The following is a 19,899-nucleotide window of genomic DNA, read 5'->3' as shown; positions in this document are numbered from 1 at the left end:
ACAAAAAATAAGGTTAAATCCAATGAAGGGATAGAATATGATTGTAAAAATGAGAATTAAAAAAGATTTTTAAAAAGGAATTGCTAAGATAAGATGTTAGTTGGAAAAAGAAAGAAGAAAAATTAAAAAAAATAGAAAGATAAAAAAATAAGGAAAATTAAAAAAATTAACTTTGAAAGACTGAAGAATCATGGGAAAAGAGCCATGAATTCTATCTGCTGTATTCCCCTAGCACTGGGGTTTGCCATTCTCATTGGTTGGTAAACTTGGTCTTGGCTGGATGTTCTTGCTGATCTTCTGGGGGAGGGGCCTGTTGCAGTAATTCTTAAATGTCTTTGCCGAGGTGGAATTGCACCAACCTTGCCAGGGGCCAGGCTAAGTAATCTGCTCGGCTTTGCTCATGGTAGCTTTTGTTCTGTGAAAGCTTTCCATACAGCTTTGGAGGACAAGAGTGAAAATGGCAGCCTCCCAATCTCTGGCTCTGGAGGAGCCGAGAGCTGGGGCCCCACTCCTCAGCAAGCCCTCAGAGAGAAGTAGTCAATCACTCCTGTCTCCCTGGTCTCCGGCTGCACTCCATACTCACCGGGCCTGTGACAGGGCGTTTCTATCTCTGGCACACGAACCTGTTTGGAGTCTCTAAATCCAGTAGATTCCTGTGGTACAGTGTATCAAACATTAATAACACTTGGTCCTGTGTCCTTGCAACCTGCAAATGTGCAGTCAGTGACTTTATAGTATTATTTGAAGTAGATAGTAAGGGGCTACTTTCATGGGTTGTATTGCAAATAAATGCACAAGCACCTGTATCGTATGTAAAAAGGCTAAAATGGATGGAAAGTAGTGACACAATGTCAAGAGCACAGAAATTATTTACCCCCCTTGGAATCTACTTTTGGACTTGCCACTATTTGTTAATTGTGCCTCAGAAAAAGGAGTTCATAGGTCAGATAATTTCTAAGATGCCTATTAATTTTAAAATTTGATCTCCCCAACAATTGCACTTGTGGGTGCAGGGCCTAATAATATTCTTGTATATATTTGCACAAGGGGACGTGTATAAGGATCTGCACTAAAAACATTGTTTAAAACAGCAAATATAAAGGAACTTTAGCGTGCACCAACAAAAAGAAATAAAATATGCTATGTTTATATAACACAATGCTATTTAGCTCTTTAAAAGAATGAACTAGATCTATCTATATATATAAAATCACAGATACAGAATGTTGAATGCAAAAAGAAGTAGGTCTTAGAATGATACTTGAAAACATTTACCTTTTATAGAAGCACATGTATGTAAAAATGCTAAAAGTAGGTAGGAAAGAAGCAATTCTGGTTAATTACTGGGCTGGAGAAGAAAACCGAGAGGGGATAGACTATAAAGAAAGCTTTTCAATGGGATACCTGGGTGGTTCAGTCGTTTAAATGTCTGCCCTTCAGCTCAGGTCATGATCCCAGGGTCCTGGGATCAAGTCCTTCATTGAGCTCAGCAGGGATCCTGCTTCTCCCTCTCCCTCTGCTGCTCCCCCTGCTTGTGCTCTCTCTTTCTCTGACAAATAAATAAATAAAATATTTAAAAAAAGCTTTTCAAGTTAATGTTTTATATAAACTGGTATTTAAACTACATATAACTGTGTTTAAAAAGTTTGTTATACTATTCTTTGTATATTTAAATTAAATTAATTTTATGACTCCATAAATTAAAATACATTATTTTCATTTTTATCATGGAGAATAAAAGTCTCATTTTGATATATTGTATATTTTAATACCAAATTTTAATACCATTAATTTCCTAAGATTAGAGAAATCATTATATAACTTCCACTTATATCTTTCATAACTCCTTAAAGTTGGTGTATCATTCAGTTAATATGTAGTTTAGATATATTAAACACAATGCTCACATATTTTGCCTATAAATGCTATAAATATTTTAGAAATACACATTAGTAAGTGAAGGAGAATAAATAAATAACATTAGCTATTCCATTTTTTTTAATCATAGAAAAACTAATTTCCATGTTATGCTCTGGTTCTGTTGAATTTCTGAATATCTTTATAGCTATTACAGTTTTATTCCCCTTTTTGGAAACTTAATAGAATGTGATCTTTTTTTATGTTAAAATGGACAAAGATTTTGCTGTATTAAGGAACAGAAGTGTTTCGCTGTTATGGAGGGTGTAACTCTATTGTCTGATTTTTTAAAAAAAGAAAAAGTATAAGACGACTTCAAAAAAAAAAAAAACTGCCATATATTTGACAGGAGGTTCACAAATCTAACTTTACAGTCTTTTAAATGTTTGCTTCTGTCTTTCTTCTCTTCTCAGCCCATTGTCCCCATTCCTCATCTTACAGTTTTTGTTATACTTGAATGATGAGCTCAAAAGCATGAAAAGCTGTTGTTCTCAACCCTTATTAATGTTTCCCAACTTATTTTCCTGTTTGCGTGTTGACAGCCTGCCAAAATCACCCTCAGGTGAATTGTAAGAAGATTGGGGTAGCAGTCCTGGGACCCAAAATGTGTTGCAGATAATTAGTAGATCAGATCTTTGTCACAGCAGATACGTGGCTACCCACACATCTCTATTTTTAAGCCTTGTGTGTCACACAATGTGTATTCATTGTCTGCTTTAGTGTGAAGAGCACATCTCTGCATTGTATATAATAGAGCTGCATTGAATGAGAAATGCTATTATTCTTCTGTCGTTTTGTACTGTCACTGGTTAACATGTAAGATATACATATTTGGTGAATAATTGAAACTACCTTTGGCTTTTAAGTAGCTTTAGAAAAGGGGAATTACCTATTTTGCTCCTCCTGAAGTAATCCAACCACTGCAGTCTTTGTTTTCCAATAAAGGCAGGAAACAAAAAAATCTCCTTAGATGATCACATTTGTTTTCATGCTAATTAGTTCTGACTAATTTGATTGGCAAGAATAGGAGGTCAGGAGATTAGTTCTTGAATCACACAGAATAGAAGAGCTTTTTTCAGTGTAAGATACGAGGTGATAAATTGAGGTAAAAAGAAGAAATTAGATTTTAGGATGATGAAAATGCCAAGGTTATCAGCAGGCTTTCACCAGAATCGATTGCAGAATAGCAGGTCATGAATTATTACCTAGGGATGTATTCCCTTAAATACTGTCTCATGGCACAGCCTCTGTTTGCATGTGTGTGTGTGTTTTTGTGTGTGTGTGTGTGCATGTGTTATATTAAAGAGTTGCACTTAACACTTGCCCCATTTTATTGTTCTCTTCTTGTGCCAACCTGTGTTTCAGTAGCAAAGGAAATTTATCAGTTTATGTAGTATCAATGGTCTCAAGGTATGATGGTTATGTAGTATGATATAACCAATTAGTTGGTATAATATAACCAGAAATGACTTATTCTTAAAAAAGTAGTAACACCAAAATCTGTCGTAAAGTCTGAAAAAAGCAGGAAAGATCATGCTTCCTCCTATAACTGGGAAGGTTAACTTGGAGAAGTCAAACAAACTCTAAAAATTATAGATTCCTTATCTGTAAAATGGGCATAAAAATCTTATAAGATTTTTATTGAATTGATATAGGTAAAAACCCTTTGAAATTTCTTAGATTTTTTTGTAAGTGTAAGGCATTAGTAATAATAATCTGAATATTGACCTTGGTTGCTTCTTTCCTAAATTAGCATTCATTCATTTTTTTGAAAATTAATTGGTGCCTACTATTTTTCAAGTATGTACTATTCTAGGCACTGGGAAGATAGCAGTAAACAAAACAGAAAATAATTCTAATAATTCTAATTCATCGACCTTAGACCTCAGTGAATTAAAATAGCAATAATAGGTAAATTTATAATGTCAATTGGTGATAAGTGCTATAAAGTAAAGTAGGAGAAAGAGGATGCTTTATTTTATTTTATTTTTTTTAAAGATTTTATTTATTTATTTATTTGAGAGAGAAAGACTGAGAGAGAGAGAGCATGAGAGGGGGGAGGGTCGGGAGGGTCAAAGGGTGAAGCAGACTCCCTGCCGAGCAGGGAGCCTGATGCGGGACTTGATCCAGGGACTCGATCCAGGGACTCGATCCAGGGACTCCAGGATCATGACCTGAGCCGAAGGCAGTCGCTTAACCAACTGAGCCACCCAGGCGCCCCAAGAGGATGTTTTAAATAGGAGTCATTTGTAGAGTTCACTTGAAGGAGACAGTGGCCTAAGCAATGAGTGAGGGCCAGATTGTTTATTGAAATACTAGTTTAAAGAAAATGTTCATTCTTGAATGGTCTTTCATTAGTCAATCAAAGCCATGTGTTTCACTTATCAATATTTGATTTAAAAAAAAAAAACTCAGCCAAGTGGGTTTGGCATTTAAAACTTTTTTCTCATCCCATGCTTTTGTATTTCAAATAAAAATTTTAGAACTAATGCACCCTTCCTCACTTCTTTGATATGCACACGAAATTTTGTAATATAAGAAAATGAATGAAATGGTGGGTTTTTTTTTTTTTTTTGTAGGGTCACATGTGAGTGCAATGTAACAAAAATTAATTTGGGTTTAACATATGCAAAGTCAAGGGTATATCCACTCCCCAAAATAACAATGCACTTGAAAGTTTTTTTTTAAAAATGTTGGATTACCGGGCGCCTGGGTGGCTCAGTCGGTTAAGCGACTGCCTTCGGCTCAGGTCATGATCCTGGAGTCCCGGGATCGAGTCCCGCATCAGGCTCCCTGCTCGGCAGGGAGTCTGCTTCTCCCTCTGACCCTCCCCCCTCTCATGTGCTCTTTCTCTCTCTCATTCAGTCTCTCAAATAAATAAATAAAATCTTTAAAAAAAAAAATGTTGGATTACCCCCCCCACACACATACACACACACACAACACATGCACACTTTTTTGGCACAGTTGCCCTAGAAAACAGGTTTAAAGGCAAAGCTTATGTGCTAACATTTCATTAGGGAGGCAAAACCTAATTCCCTAATTAGGAGGGAAATTCCTAATTTCATTAGGGAGAGGAGGAAGGACGAAGTGTATTACTGAATTGACCACAATGTCTTAGGCATGGCTGATTGCTCCATGGCTTCAAGAGACATTGTAGGAGAGTTCCTGTGAATTTCTGAACATCCTCAAGGTCTGTGGAGGTGGTGCATGAAGAATAATAAAATAGAATTTATGTGGTATCTCCCATCTCCCATTGCTGTTCCCGTGGAGCTCTTCTGGGTTTGGCCATCTGAAATACCAGATGCCAAGACAGCAGCAATGGCATCTGGGGCCTGGAGTGCTTTTCTACTCATGGCATTGCCTTCCTGTCCACCTCAGTTTGCAGCCTCATGGGACAGGCCAGATGAGCCAGTCACCTTGCGTGTGTGTTGAGTAGATCCCATGGCTCTCAACTTTCAGTGGCAAGAGGGAAGGTTTGAGGTAGGATGATAGAGTTGTGTTCCAGGAAGTGGGGTGCTGTCTGATGGTGCCCATGAGAAACAAGAGAACCTGGGATCATCCACTATTTCATATCTGGCCTACTGAACAGATGGAGCATAAAATAAACCAGATAGAATTGGACCTCAATGAATTTCTTGCCACTAAAAGTCCTGTCTTCTCCATGGTCTACAGGAATGTGACAGATGTCAGGTAATCTTAATTGGGGGCAGGGGGAGGTGACATCAGTAATATTAGTCAAAACTACAGCCCAGTCATTCCAAGAAGATCATAAATTTGTCTGGGACCTAGGTCTTATTGCAACCTATTATAAGAAAGAAAAGTCTCAACTATATTAGAAATCTATAAAATATAAATTAAACCAAAAAGGTAAAGTTGTCTTTTAAAATATCTATCAAATTGGTTAAGATAAAACATCAGTATACTGTACCATATTTTTGTTATATAAGAAGGACACATTTTCTTATAAAGCTAATGATTATATTAGTTTATTTGACTTTTAAAGAAATATATCTCATTTTTTAAGATTTTTCATTGCTACAGAATAACATATATTCTCTCTCACACACACATAAACACACAGCAAAACAATAATTGTGGATTATATTAAGTCCCATATTTCTCAGAAGAGAGTAGCCACATGATGTGGGAAAAATATAGTGTAAGTTAGTTCAGCTGTTCTTGGTTCCCAAATTCCTAATGGGAGTACACAACCACTCGCAGTGAAGTATATGAAGAGTTGATCCCTTCCAGGTTGGGAAAGCCCATTTATTTAATGCACAGTTCCTTTATACCAGGTGTAGGGAAATTATGGCTAAAGGCTAACCCTGGACCACTGTATTATAAATAAAGTTTTATTGGAACATGGCTACTCTGATTCATTGACATATTGTCAATGGCTGCCTTCCAGAGTTGAGTAATTGCAACAAAGACCACATAGCCTATAAAACCTAAAGTATTTAAGTTTTCCAACTTTGTTTTATATTATTGACTTACATTAAAATTAATGAAGACTATATAGTCACAAATAATATACACCCTTACAAAGAGTATTCATAGACATTCGAAGCATTTCTGGGTTTCAAGCTAAACTTAGCATTAGCAAAACCTATCCCTGTTGAGGATGGGTCAAGTGTTCCAGGTTTCCAGCACCCAGAAAACTCATTTTCTCATAGTCCACCCCCCTGACTCTAACTTAACAGCTGTTTGAACAAGGTCGTTTTAACTAAAGATCAATCAATGATCTAATCATAAAATTGGGGGTGCCTATACATATGTATGTATATAGGCAAACGATGTAAAATGCCTTTTGTTAGAACACATTTGTCTCTGCAAATTTATGCTGAAGACATATTTGTGTATAATTTTGCTAAAAAGTTTTTCATTCATATAACATTTGTATAAGAGAAATAAAAACAGTTCCTAGTGTTTAAAGATTGGTAAAATAAATTCTATTACTATTATGTTGTAATTATTATAAATTATATGTTGTGTAAAATGGCAAAATAGTTTACTACATACTATGAGTATGTAGAAGATGGTCACATTTTTCAAAAATTATGTTTTGAATAATACTGTGAGATATAATTGATGTCATTTTCCATTCCTGATAACTATAACTAACCCCCTCCCACCATTAACACCAGACTACAAGGTAGATACTCACTGCTCTAAGGAGAAGAGTGAAAGCATCTTACAAAAGTGTTCAGTTTTTTTTTTTTAAGATTTTATTTATTTATTTGAGAGAGAGATAACAAGAGAGAGCACGAGCAGGGGGCAGAGAGAGGGGGAAGCACGCTCCCCATGAACAGGGAGCCCGACAACTTGGCGCTCAATCCCAGGACTCTGGGATCATGACCTGAGCCTAAGGCAGACACTTAACTGACTGAACCACCGAGGCACCCTGAAAAGTGTTCAGCTCTTCCTTTAACTTTCAAGATAGAGTTTTTAAATTCAATTACCAGAGAAATAATCTGTAAACCAAAGCACATTTGGTATGTAAGAACTGGAAGGTTAAGGAAGAAAGTTTTTCTATGAGTTTTCCTATGAGTTGATATGGAAGATCATAAGTCAGAGCCTTGAGGATTCAGACCTGAGAAAAATCACTGAATAGGGATGAATGCATGGTAGGACATAAAATTATAATGCTCTGGTGAAATTAACTGCTGCAAGTATTTTTCATATTTTAAGCTGTTGAATTCTTGTGAAGTAGGTGCTACATTATTACTGCTATTTTGTAGGTAAGAAACTGAGGCACAAGCAGGTTAGTTAACTTGAACAGGGTTATATACAACTGGTAAGTAGTAGAGCTGGTATTTTAATTCGGGCAGTTTGGCTCCAGAGTACATGCCATTCACATCTATGCAATGCAGCTTCTCCAAGATATAGTAACATTTCTTCCACTACAAAAATAAATACGATCTGGCCACCTAAGGACTAGAAAGAGGAAAAGAATCAGAATCAAAAAGGAGATCAAGAGAGACAGTGTAGATGCATACATGATTGAATCTTGGCTCTGCCTTCTCCTGGGTTTGAACTATGCTATGGACTTAATATTTGTGTCTTTTCATAATTCATATGTTGAAGCCCTAATCCCCACAGTGATGGTGTTGGAGATGGGACCTCTGGGAGGTAATTACATTATGAGGATAGGGCCTTCACAATGGGATGAATACTCTTATAAGAACAGACCACAGAGAGCCTGCTTCCTTTTTGTCTGCTTTCTGCCGTGTGTATGCAGCCATCTGCAAATCAGGAAGAGGACTATCACCAGAACCCGACCATGCCAACACCTTGATCTTGGACTTCCCACACTCCAGAACTCTGAGGGATATTTCTATTTAAACCATCCACTCTATGGTGATTTGTTGTAGTAGCCCAAACTGACAAAAACAAAGGGCATGTGTGGCAGTGAGGCATAGAAATAGGAAGCTGACCCATAGAGCTCCCTTCTCCATCACCAGCAGAGTAGAACATAGAAATGGTGGCAATGAAGGTCCAGTGAAGGCAGAGAGAGGACTTGAGATAGCCATCACTCTGACTGTGTCAGTTACCTATTGCTGCATAACAAACTGTCCCACAATATAATGGCTTAAAACAACAACCATTTGCTTAGCTCTTGATCCTGTGAGTCCCAGTTTGGTCTAGTCTCAACCAGATTTACTCTTTTTTCTGTAAGCATCTGCCAGTTTTGCAACCAGTGGCAGATGATTGCTGGGGGCTTGCTGCTGTCAGGTGGCCTCATTTATGTGTCTGGCATTTGGCTGTTTTCTGTGACAGCTCTAGTCTTTTAATGTGGCTCCACGTCTTCCAGCAAAATAGCTTGGATTTGTTCACACAGTGTTCTTAGCAAGTGCAGCAAGACAGAGGACATGCCCCAGCCCCTGAGTGTATTTCTATCCTCTGCTTGAGTCAAATTTGCTAACATCCCAATAGCCAAAGGAAGTCACACCACTGAGCCCAGAAGCAGTCTAGAAAGATTCAGAGTTAGCGGGTATGTTACTAGAGAGAGGGGAAGAAGTTGAAAACTTTTGGAATGTAGGAGTTAAGTAGTTACCATGTACACCACTCTGGGAGGGGGGAGTGTGCAGAAAATAGTTGGGTGTCCCATTTGTCAGGGAAATCATCTGTATCTTTGAGCAGAGGGACTGCTTGAACTAGGACCTGAATGGGAGTTCAAACGCAGGCCAAGGTGACAACCTAGTCAGCAACTGGACACAATACCAGGGAACTCTGCAGGAGAAACTACCATGTGTTGCCTGTGACAAGGGAACATCAGCAGCAGATGCATCAGGAGCACGCACATATTCCAGTACTATGTCTTTGGAGACCCCTCAGCCAAGCACCGTGTCTCTGTGCAAGCTGGGGCCTTCCCACCATGCCATCTGTCTTAGTCTTCTCAGGTTGCTCTAACAAAGTACCACAGACCAAGTGGTTTATAAACAGCAGAGATTTATTTCTCACAGTTCTGGAGGCTGCAAGTCTACTCTCAGGGTACCAGCATGGTCAGGATTGCAGACTTCTAGTGGTAGGTGGTAGAGGTTAGGGAACCCTGTGGGGACTCTCATAAGGGCTCTGCCGGCATGATCTAATCACCTCCCCAAAGTACCTCCTGCTTCTTATACTATCACACTGGGGACCAAGTTTCAATATATGAATTTTGAGGGAGACAAACATCCAGATCATAGCACCATCATATTTTGGGGAGAAAGAAAAGACAAAAAGGAGGAAGAGGTTGAAACTGAAATAATGAGAGTGAGCTAATGTGGAAATGATTAAGTTAAACAAAAAGTGTTTCCATCATTTTAATATAGAAAATTCAAGTTTATTTTCCACGGCAAATGTGAAAAGGGAGATTTGTGAACACATCCAGTAATAAATTGTCAAATGCCTGCACCTCTAAGTAGTGACATTAAATTTTAAACTACCTCTATTTTTATGCACATAAATAAACAAAAAGTGAGTATATTCACCCAAATGTTAAGTGTAGTAATCTTATGTGGTGAGTTTATGGATGACTTCTGTTTCTTTAATTTTTGTATGTTCTCTAATATCCTCAAATGAACATGTATCAGCTTTGCAATAAGGAAGGAGATTTTGTTTTAGAACAGATGCATTTGTGCCTTCACCCATTCTGTGCTCGATGAAGCTAGTTAATCTGAAAACTATTCCACCTTGAAGTGTTAATGAGCTAATAAGTCATTTCAGGGTGAGTTACTTCTCAAAACTGCTGAGATCATACCTCTAACAGCACTTGTGTTCTGTCTACTGGTAGCATGGGCCTGGCTCCAGCGAATATTACCTAATGTAAGAAAACATGAATAAATATGCTCACTGCCTATACAAATTCTTATAATCATCTAATTAATTGAAATAATTCCATTTTAATAAGTTGGTAACTACCCTTTGCTTCCACTCATTTCTCTATGTGAGGCCTTGATAGAACATGGCTTAATCTTTCATAAAATAGCAATAGAGTTCAAATTGACTTACATTCATTCTCAAAAACCTTGCCAGATATTAATACAGTTTTAAATCGATTCATTTAATTGCAGTTTGAAAAAGTGAAATATAAACTAGGTTGTGAATAACTATAGATGAGAAGCTTACAATTAACCATGATTGTAACATCATAAGAATGCCCCCAAGGCTTGTAATGTAAAGGTACAAACCTAATGTTAGGTACAAACCTAACCATAATGTTAAAAATCCATATTGGCTGTGCAAAATACCAGTTGATGTGAATTTTAGCTTTAGAATGATTGACTTACACACCAGTGTCTGCACATACATGCACATGAACACACACACACACACACACACACACCACTCCAACACCACCAACACCATGACCACACACAGAGGAATGGAGAGAGGAGAGACTTTATTTTGAGTTTTCCCATTGCCCCTATATTTATGTATTTTCCTAGGTTGTCAGAACACTCTGGTTCACTCTCTTTCCTGTTTCTTCCTTAATAATTCTTACAGAAATGTTGTTCACTGTTATTAAACTACTTTAGTAATTAATTATTGGCTGTAAAATTAAAAAGGTAATTTTATAGCTATCACATTGAAGGTAAAATGAAACAAATTAAATAAGATGCAATAAATGGTAAATAATTAAAATCATGAAAATGCTTGGTTTAAAATGTCAGCTGGTTAAGAAATGCTACATCCTTCAGAGATAACAAACCTGGTATATTACTTAAAATGCTTTATGTTGCAAATAGTGAAAATTCAACCTAACCTGGCTGTGAAGTTAATTTCATGTATCAACTTGACTGGGCTAACAGGCATCCAGATATTTGGGTCAACATTATGCTGAGTGTGTTTAAAAGGGTGTTTCTGAATGAGGTTGACATTTGAACTGGTAGACTGAGTAAAGTAATTTATTCTCTTCCCACTCCCCGATATGGATGGGCATCATCCAATCCATTGAAGGCCTGAAGAGAACAGAAGATGGAGTAAGGGAGAATTCACTTTCTTTGCCTGATGGTCTTTGAGCTGGGACATCAGTCTTCTCCTGCCCTCAGACTTGAACTCAGATTGGAACTTATACCATGGGCTCTCTTAATTTCTAGGCCTTTGGAGTCAAACTGGAGTTTCCTCTGCATCTCAGGCCTTTGGATTATACTAGATTATACTGGGTCATACCCTCAACTCTCCTGTGTCTCCAGTTTACAGATCTTAGGGGGATTTCTCAGCCTTCATACTCATGTGAGCCAGTTCCTCATTTTATATAAAATACACTCAAGTACTAAGAAGTCCATTGTTGAGGCAGGTTTAGGGTTGTTTGATTCAGTACCTCCAGAATTCTGAAGGATCAGATTCTTACGTTCTCAGTGCTCTCTTTCTATAGTGACAGATTCATACTAAATCTAGTTAACCTGGTGGTTAGGGAAGTTTCCAGTGGCAATCTGAGTTACAAGTTTCCTTCCTAATGACCAGCATATTAAAATAGACTCTTGCTATTAAGTTGACACTGATCCAATGACTGTGTCCAGGGAGATAGTAGGTGACAATTAGATAACGTCTATAAGGATTCACAACTATAGATGGAAGTCGTATCAGCTTGTCTGAAATATGGGGGCTGAGTTTGGGAATTGTGGGTATCTAAGTGATAATCTGGATAGCAGGTATACGTAAAAGGGTTTTGATTCTGGGCTTGCTACCAACAATGACCACTCTCCCTGAGTTTGTGGGGAGGATCCTATATATAGGGTCATAGCAGATACTACTTCTTTGGAAATCTTGGGGCAGTAACTTTTGAGTTTAAAAACCCTTGTACCGGGGCGCCTGGGTGGCTCAGTCGTTAAGCGTCTGCCTTCGGCTCAGGTCATGATCCCAGAGTCCTGGGATCGAGCCCTGCATCGGGCTCCCTGCTCAGCGGGAAGCCTGCTTCTCCCTCTCCCACTCCCCCTGCTTGTGTTCCCTCTCTCGCTGTGTCTCTCTCTGTCAAATAAATAAATAAAATCTTTAAAAAAAAAAAACAAAACCCTTGTACCTTGGGGCACCTGGGTGGCTCAGTAGGTTAAGCATCTGACTCATGATTTCATCTCTGATTGTGATCTCGTGGGTGGTGGGATGGAGCCCTGAGCCCTGCATCAGGTTCCTCGCTCAGTGGCGAGTCTGTTTGAGGTTCTCTCTCTCCCCCTACCCCCATTTATATGCCCGCAAGCACACACTCTCTCTCTAAAATAAGTAAATCTTAAAAAAAAAAACACCCTTGTACCTCAAGGTAAAAAGATTTACATTATAGTAAATGATTACGTATGATATACAATCAGTAGAAGTGGTTCTAGAAGTGATATCAGCATCATGGCAGTATAAGATGTGCCTTGCTTTTATTCCCCCTTAACGTCTAAAATTCATCTATCCATGAACAAAAATTCCTCTGTGGGAGTTGGATCTAGTACCATATGCCAAAGGATGTGTGAGGAGTATCACCCACTTGTGCATTGGGTAATAGGAAGACAGATCCTGGTGTGGACTATGGAACCAGCAGAATCCAGTGAATTGGCTTCATCCCCCCCTCCCCCACCAAGCCATGGCACCTGGCAAATGCTGACTTGAGCAGATGCCCACAGATAATGAGATCCTTTGTATAAACTCCGTTTTTTAAAGGAAAATTCTAGCACTCCACTGAAGAAGAAAAAAAGAGTTTGGACATATTAGACTGGGCAAGAGAAACTTTACCAGCATTACCCCTCTCTGCAAGGTGGCACAGCTTAGAAAAAGAGGAAGCTGGGGAGAAAGGAAGAGTGGTGAGTGACCACCTGGTTTCCCCAGTTGTGCGTGATACTGCTAAAGAAACCTATCTATCTCTCAGAGTATTAAAGCAAGAGCTCCATGACTGGGGGGAGGGAGGAGATTAGGAAAGAGGCAGATAATAATATCAGAGGACATTAAAGTGACAGTTCCTCCTGACTGTGTTCTAGACTTCTCCAAGAAGGCCACCTATGAGTGGCTGGCAAAACTTCATCAGAGGATCTCCCCAGCTGGCCTACAGGTACCCCCAATGCCCCAAGTGCCAAACCCATATCTCCCTCATCTCTGTGGTCAGCTCCTTGTGCATACTCTCTCAAGGGTTGCAGAATAAACTCAGTAGACAGGGAATACATGAAGAAAACAAAACAGTGTCTGTGGGAGAAGGGAGAACCCATAGCCTTGAGCTGTAGCACCACTTTGATGGTGTTGGGGGTTGCGAAGACATTACCCACAGCTGGTCTGATGCATTGTAAGGTTGAAAGAAGACATACAAGCTTAAGAATTCTGCCACAAGTGGGAGCAAGAAGTGTAGAGCTGGTGTAGCTACAAAAAAGGTCAGAGAAAGCCCCAGAATATAAGCAGGACCAACAAAAACTATCTTTCACCTGAAGGCAGCTAATAAAGATTAGAGGAGGTGATGGATACTTCAAATGTATAAAGAGAGATGCAAAACTCCAGGGACATGAATAATCAAGGAAAATGACATCACCAAAAAGATCATTATAAGCTCCCAGTAACTGAACTCAAAAATCCAGAGTGCAAGACAGAATATCCAATAACAGCAGAAAAACTTTAAAATGTGTCACACACCTAATTTAAATAGCAGAGGTAGAAGAAATAGAGAATGGAGCAGAAACAATATTTCAAGTAGTAATGGCAATTTTCCAAAACTTAAATCCACACCAAAACCTACACATGAATGTTTATAGCAGCTTTATTCATAATCATCAAAACCTGGAAACAACCAAGATGTCCTTTCATCAATGACTGGATAAGTAAACTGTGGTATATCCATGCAATGGAATATTATTTAGTAGTAAAAAGAAATGAGCAATCAGGCCATTAAATTAAGGAGATGAATCTTAAATGCATTATTGCTAAGTGAAAAAAGACAGTCTGAAGGCTGTCAGAAGCCTATGTAATAAATGATTCCTACCACAGTTCCCATGGGGTTAGGGAGTTGGCTGGAGAGCTGAAACACAGGGGCAACTGTAGGGAAGTAAAACAGTTGTGTATGATACTGCAGTGGTAAGTAGATGGCGTTATGTATTTGTCAAAATCTGTAGAACTTTCCAGCACTAAGAGTGAACTTAAATATATGCAGATTTTTAAAAATTGGAGACTCCCAGAATAGTATGCAGAATATAACAAAATAATCTAACTCTAATATAAATGTATGAAACAACCTCACCGAAGGGTGTGGTGGATAAGTTTTATCCCAATTAACTTTAAAAATGAGTGGAATTCATAAGATTAAAGTTCAAAAAAAAAAAAATAAGCTGTATGTAAGACTGTACCCTGGTTGATAATTTCCCATTAGAGTCTGGGTTAACAGTTCTGATACTGCTCTACATATATAATGGAATTAAACAACTAAGTAAATGGATGGTGGATGGTGGAAGGCAGATTTCTTGCCTTTAAAGGAGTTTAACATTCATGTGGTATGAATTAGAGTTGAATGTACCAATATGAACTGAGGTTTAGCTTAATATAGATACAGATAGTTACATATAGAAACATGTATAGTTTTGTGCATATGCATGGATTAATATGCACATGCATGTTTCCTGCTCTGTCAAATGAAAGGGCTTAGAAGCAACCGCACCCCAGGAGTAACAAGTGTCTTTAGCACACAAACCCATATAAATACCCAATAAAAAGAAACCAAGAATCCTTGGAGAAATGGTGGATTCTAGGACTGAGGCAGGAAACATGAGAGTCGGGAGCATTTTGTAGGGCCAGAAAGTATGGGAGAGTGCAAACTGAAAGCAAGCAAACAAACAACAATACCCACAAAGAGTGGGGGCATGTCAGAGAGAGGCAGGTACTAACTGTGAGAGCTTCCAGAGGCCAAAGCTGGAAAAAAAAAAATGGAATGAACACAAACATACTTCATTTCATCATGCTTTGTTTATTGTGGTTTTCAGATATTGCTTTTTTTCTTTTTCTTTTCTTTTCTTTCTTTCTTTCTTTCTTTCTTTTTTTAAACCAATTGAAAGTTTGTGGCAATCCTGTATCAAGCAAGGCTATCCTCGCCCTTTTTTTTTTTTTTTTCCAAATAACATTTGCTCACTTCATGTCTCTGTCACGTTTTGGTAATTCTTTCAATATTTCAAACTTTTTCATTATTATCACATTTGTGGTGGTGACCTGTGATCAGTGATTATGACTTGTTGAAAACTCAGATGATGGTTCGCATTTTTTGGCAATGAAGTATTTTTTTAATCAAGGTATATACATTTTTTTTAGACATAGGCTATTGTACATGTAAAAGACTACAGTATAGTGTAAACATTACTTTTATATGCATTGGGAAACTAAAAAGTTCATTTGACTCACTTTATTGCAATGTATGCTTCATTGCAGTGGTCTTGAGCCAAACCCACAATATCTCTGAGGAATGCCTTTAAATAAGTTTCAGATTATAATCCAAAGCATTAAATAAATATTCATGGGAATTGATATAAATAAATAAATAAATAAATAAATAAATAAATAAATAAATAAGAATAAATAGACAACTCCCCTTCCCAGAAGGATTCCAAATAATGAATATATATACCCCAAGCTCTAGAAGTGAAGCATAGCTCCCCATTCCCTAAGAACAGGCTGCAGATAATGATTTCCTTCTAAGGAGTACAATAAGCATGGGAAAAATATAACAGTGAGTTTATAGTGGAAAAATCTGGCAGACTCTAATTGAGCCAGGTGTTGAAGGTCAACATCAGCAGTGATAAGTCATGTTGACAGATCATACATAGCCTTGCCCTGATGTGATGAGAATAGCATTGTACCTCTGTGGTCTTCCTCACCCAAACTCATATTCCCCAGACTGATCATGACAAAAATATCAGACAAATCTTGACTGAGAGACATTCTAAAAAATTCCTAACTACTCCTCCTCAAAAACAAGGGAAGTCTGGGAAATTGTCACAGCCAAGAAGAACCTAAGGAGACTAATATAATATAGATAGGACTTTGGAACAGAAAAAGAACGTTAGGTGAAAACTAAGGAAAATCTGAATAAAATACAGACTTTAGCTAATAAAAATTTATCAATATTTGTTCATTAATTATGATAACAGTATGATACTGGTGTAAGATGTTAATAATTTGTTATGGATTTGCCATACTAACACTTGTTAAGTGGAATGCAGGCTGTTGGATGTTGAGCAGTTCAATAACAGATCACAAAGGAAATTGAAATAGAGAAGTTTATTACTCACAGGTCCTGGAGGAACTACACAGTATGTCTTGAGGGGCCACATGGGGAGGTCAAAGCAGAGTATAGACAGAGAGGCTGGATCTGGGGCACATGCCTTTATTGGGGTCTGTGGGTGGAGTGTTTTGGGGTTCTCAGGCTAAGGCCAGATTGGTCAGTTTGAACTAAAAGAACCAGTTATGGTAAGACCTGTGAGGATCTTATCTAAGGTCCATAAAGGGAAGGTGCTGGAAGAAAGGGGAGACTATTGATTACAAGAGCTGTTGGAGAAATCATACCAGAGACTTACACTGCTTGTGACTCTCTGGGCTGCTATGTAGGGCATGTGCTTGTATGAGGAGGCTAGCGTCAGTTTAAGATCATAGCAGGCTGTTTGGCCAAACAGAATGGATGCAGAGTATCAGTACCATGGAGTGGTTAGCTAAACTCTTGACTTAAGGCGAACTGGGGCTGGGATATTTAGAACTCTCTGTTGTCTCCACAATTTTTCTGTTAATCTATTTTTTTTTTAAGATTTTATTTATTTGACAGAGAGAGACACAGTGAGAGAGGGAACACAGCAGGAGGAGTGGGAGAGGGAGAAGGAGGCTCCTGGCCGAGCAGGGAGCCCGATGCGGGGCTCGATCCCAGGACCCTGGAATCATGACCTGAGCCGAAGGCAGACGCTTAACGACTGAGCCACCCAGGTGCCCCTGTTAATGTAAAACTGTTTTAAAAATTAGTTAAAAAATAGTTTCAAGAAGGAAATAAATTTGGCATCAGCAAAGTGTAAATCTTCAACTGTCTTAAGAAAAATTGAAATTTAGAGTTCTTTCAAGAGTGAGCAAATAATAGGCATAGTTTGGGGGAAGAAAAGGGCATCAGAAAGTTTAGTGTACATGGACCTTTTTAATATGTTTTAGTTGAAGATGTCCTCAGTAAAATTTAATTTAAAAATCTACAATAGACAAGATTTTGATATAAAGTAACAGTGATATGTAAAGAAACAAACTTGTAATTGAGACTGAGTTTTTTAATGAAAATGTAAAACAAAATACTGAAATATCAGATTTTCCAATGTGCTATGTAGCAGCTTCTCATGTATTCAAGAACTTGAATGAGTGAGAGAGAAAGGAAATGGATTTAAAAAAATAACAAAAGAATATATAATGTAAATGGCCAGAATACCTATAAGCATTCATTAGTCATAAAAGTATTAATGAATGAATTCCACTATTAAAATACAGATATTCTTAGAATATGCTAAAAATTCCCAAACCAAAATTCACTTGCTATACAAGAGCCATGCTTGAAATTAAAATACATAAAAAAGATTGAATGCAAAAGGATAGAATTATGTATTACCAGCAAATATTAATCAAAAGCAAGGAGTTGAAGAAATGTTATTATCAGACAAAATTGAATTCAAAGTGAATGATTTATATAGGGCAAAGGGAAATATTTCATAGTGGTAAAAAGAACAGTACACCAAGGTGATATGACAGTCATGAACTTTTATATGTACCAAGTTACAAAATACATAAAGCAAAGCTTCTGTGTGTATGCATATATCGTATGCATGTATGCATAGATATATAGATCTATCCTCAAAAAGATAATACACATTTCTTTTCTTTTTTTTTTTTTAAAGATTTTATTTATTTATTTGAGAGAGAGGATGAGAGGAGAGAGAGAGCACATGAGAGGGGGGAGGGTCAGAGGGAGAAGCAGACTCCCCGCTGAGCAGGGAGCCTGATGCGGGACTCGATCCAGGGACTCCAGGATCATGACCTGAGCCGAAGGCAGTCGCTTAACCAACTGAGCCACCCAGGCGTCCTACACATTTCTTTTCAAACATACATGGGATATTCAGAAACATTCATTATGCATTAGAGCATGTGGAAGACAATTCTGGTTGCTCATCTAACAAATCTAAATTTTCCTCACTGATTCTTTTTTCCTGGCTAAATAAAACAATAAGGACTTTAATTTCAAAAAAGAAAGTGTAAGAAACTTAAAGTGGACTTCTATGCAGAATGCTCTTCTATGTCATTTTAATGTGCTATGGAGAACAGGAATGTAAGCCAAAAGTTTAAAGATAGATAGGAAGGTGTTTCTTTAGGTTGGAAGGTAGTATAGACTTTTACACTAGTGGAATGACCAACTAGAGAAGTAGAAACTGGTGATCCAGGCTAAAAGAGATAATTGCTGAAGTGAAGTCTTTTACAAAGCAAGATAGAAAGGGCTCCAGAGTATAAGAGGAAGGCTTTTGATAGAAATGGACTTCCATTTTTCACAGTGACTACTTTATAGGTTGCAGGTTGTATAAGACAAATTTCTGTCACAGGATTGTAATTGAAACACCAGTTAAAGTAGCTACTTGACAAAATTGTAATGTTGGCAAATCAGAAGTTGCTGAATTAGGAAGAAACATTAATTTTTTTTGTACTTTCCTTGAATCAAGGAATTTATGAAAAGACTATTTTCAGCTATTATTTGGCTTATTTACTTGATAAATATTACCAAAGTATGTATTTTTATCATATGACTGTGGGCAAGAGAGAATCTTCCAGCAAGGATTGTGAAACATTTTATTAGAACCGAATATAAAACATCTAGTTGTAGATTAATTGAAAAATAGAGAACTAGGGGCGCCTGGGTAGCTTAGTACTTAAGTATCTGCCTTCAGCTCAGGTCATGATCCCAGGGTCCTGGGATTGAGCCCCATGTTGGGCTCTCTGCTCTGCAGGAAGCCTGCTTCTCCCTCTCCCGCTCCCCCTGCTTGTGTTCCCTCTCTAGTTGTCTCTCTCTCTCTGTCAAATAAATAAATAAAATCTTAAAAAAAGAAAAGAAAAATAGAGAACTAATAAAGAGCTAGGGATTTCAAAAAGTGTTATGCTGAAAAAAAAAGTAGATAGATCAGGCAGTGCTAAGGAGGGGAGAAACATCGATTACAATTTAAACCTTGTAGATTATGGAAATATCCTTGGAGTTCTTTTTTCTAACAGTACTTTATCCGCCTGGACAATGACATTGAATGAGATCACAATTCTTTCAACACCACAGCTGTTTTTCCTTTTCTCTTTCAAATGAATGTGGGGAAGAGATGCCTATGTGGACATGAAAGAGAATGAACAAAATGTCCAGAGAGATGAATTTGATATGCTATCTTTGGCAGTTTTCTTGGAAGGTGTTACTCTTTTTGCTCTTTTTATATCTCCTCTTCGTTCATTTTTTCCCCTCCTATGTTAGAGACTAGCTATAAAGCCTAGACATATATAAAATGCTAGATC

The sequence above is a fragment of the Mirounga leonina genome, unplaced genomic scaffold (genome assembly GCF_011800145.1).
Source record: "Mirounga leonina isolate KUSES-001 unplaced genomic scaffold, KU_Mleo_1.0 Mir_95, whole genome shotgun sequence".
NCBI lineage: Eukaryota > Metazoa > Chordata > Mammalia > Carnivora > Phocidae > Mirounga > Mirounga leonina.
This window is presented reverse-complemented; position numbering follows the sequence as displayed.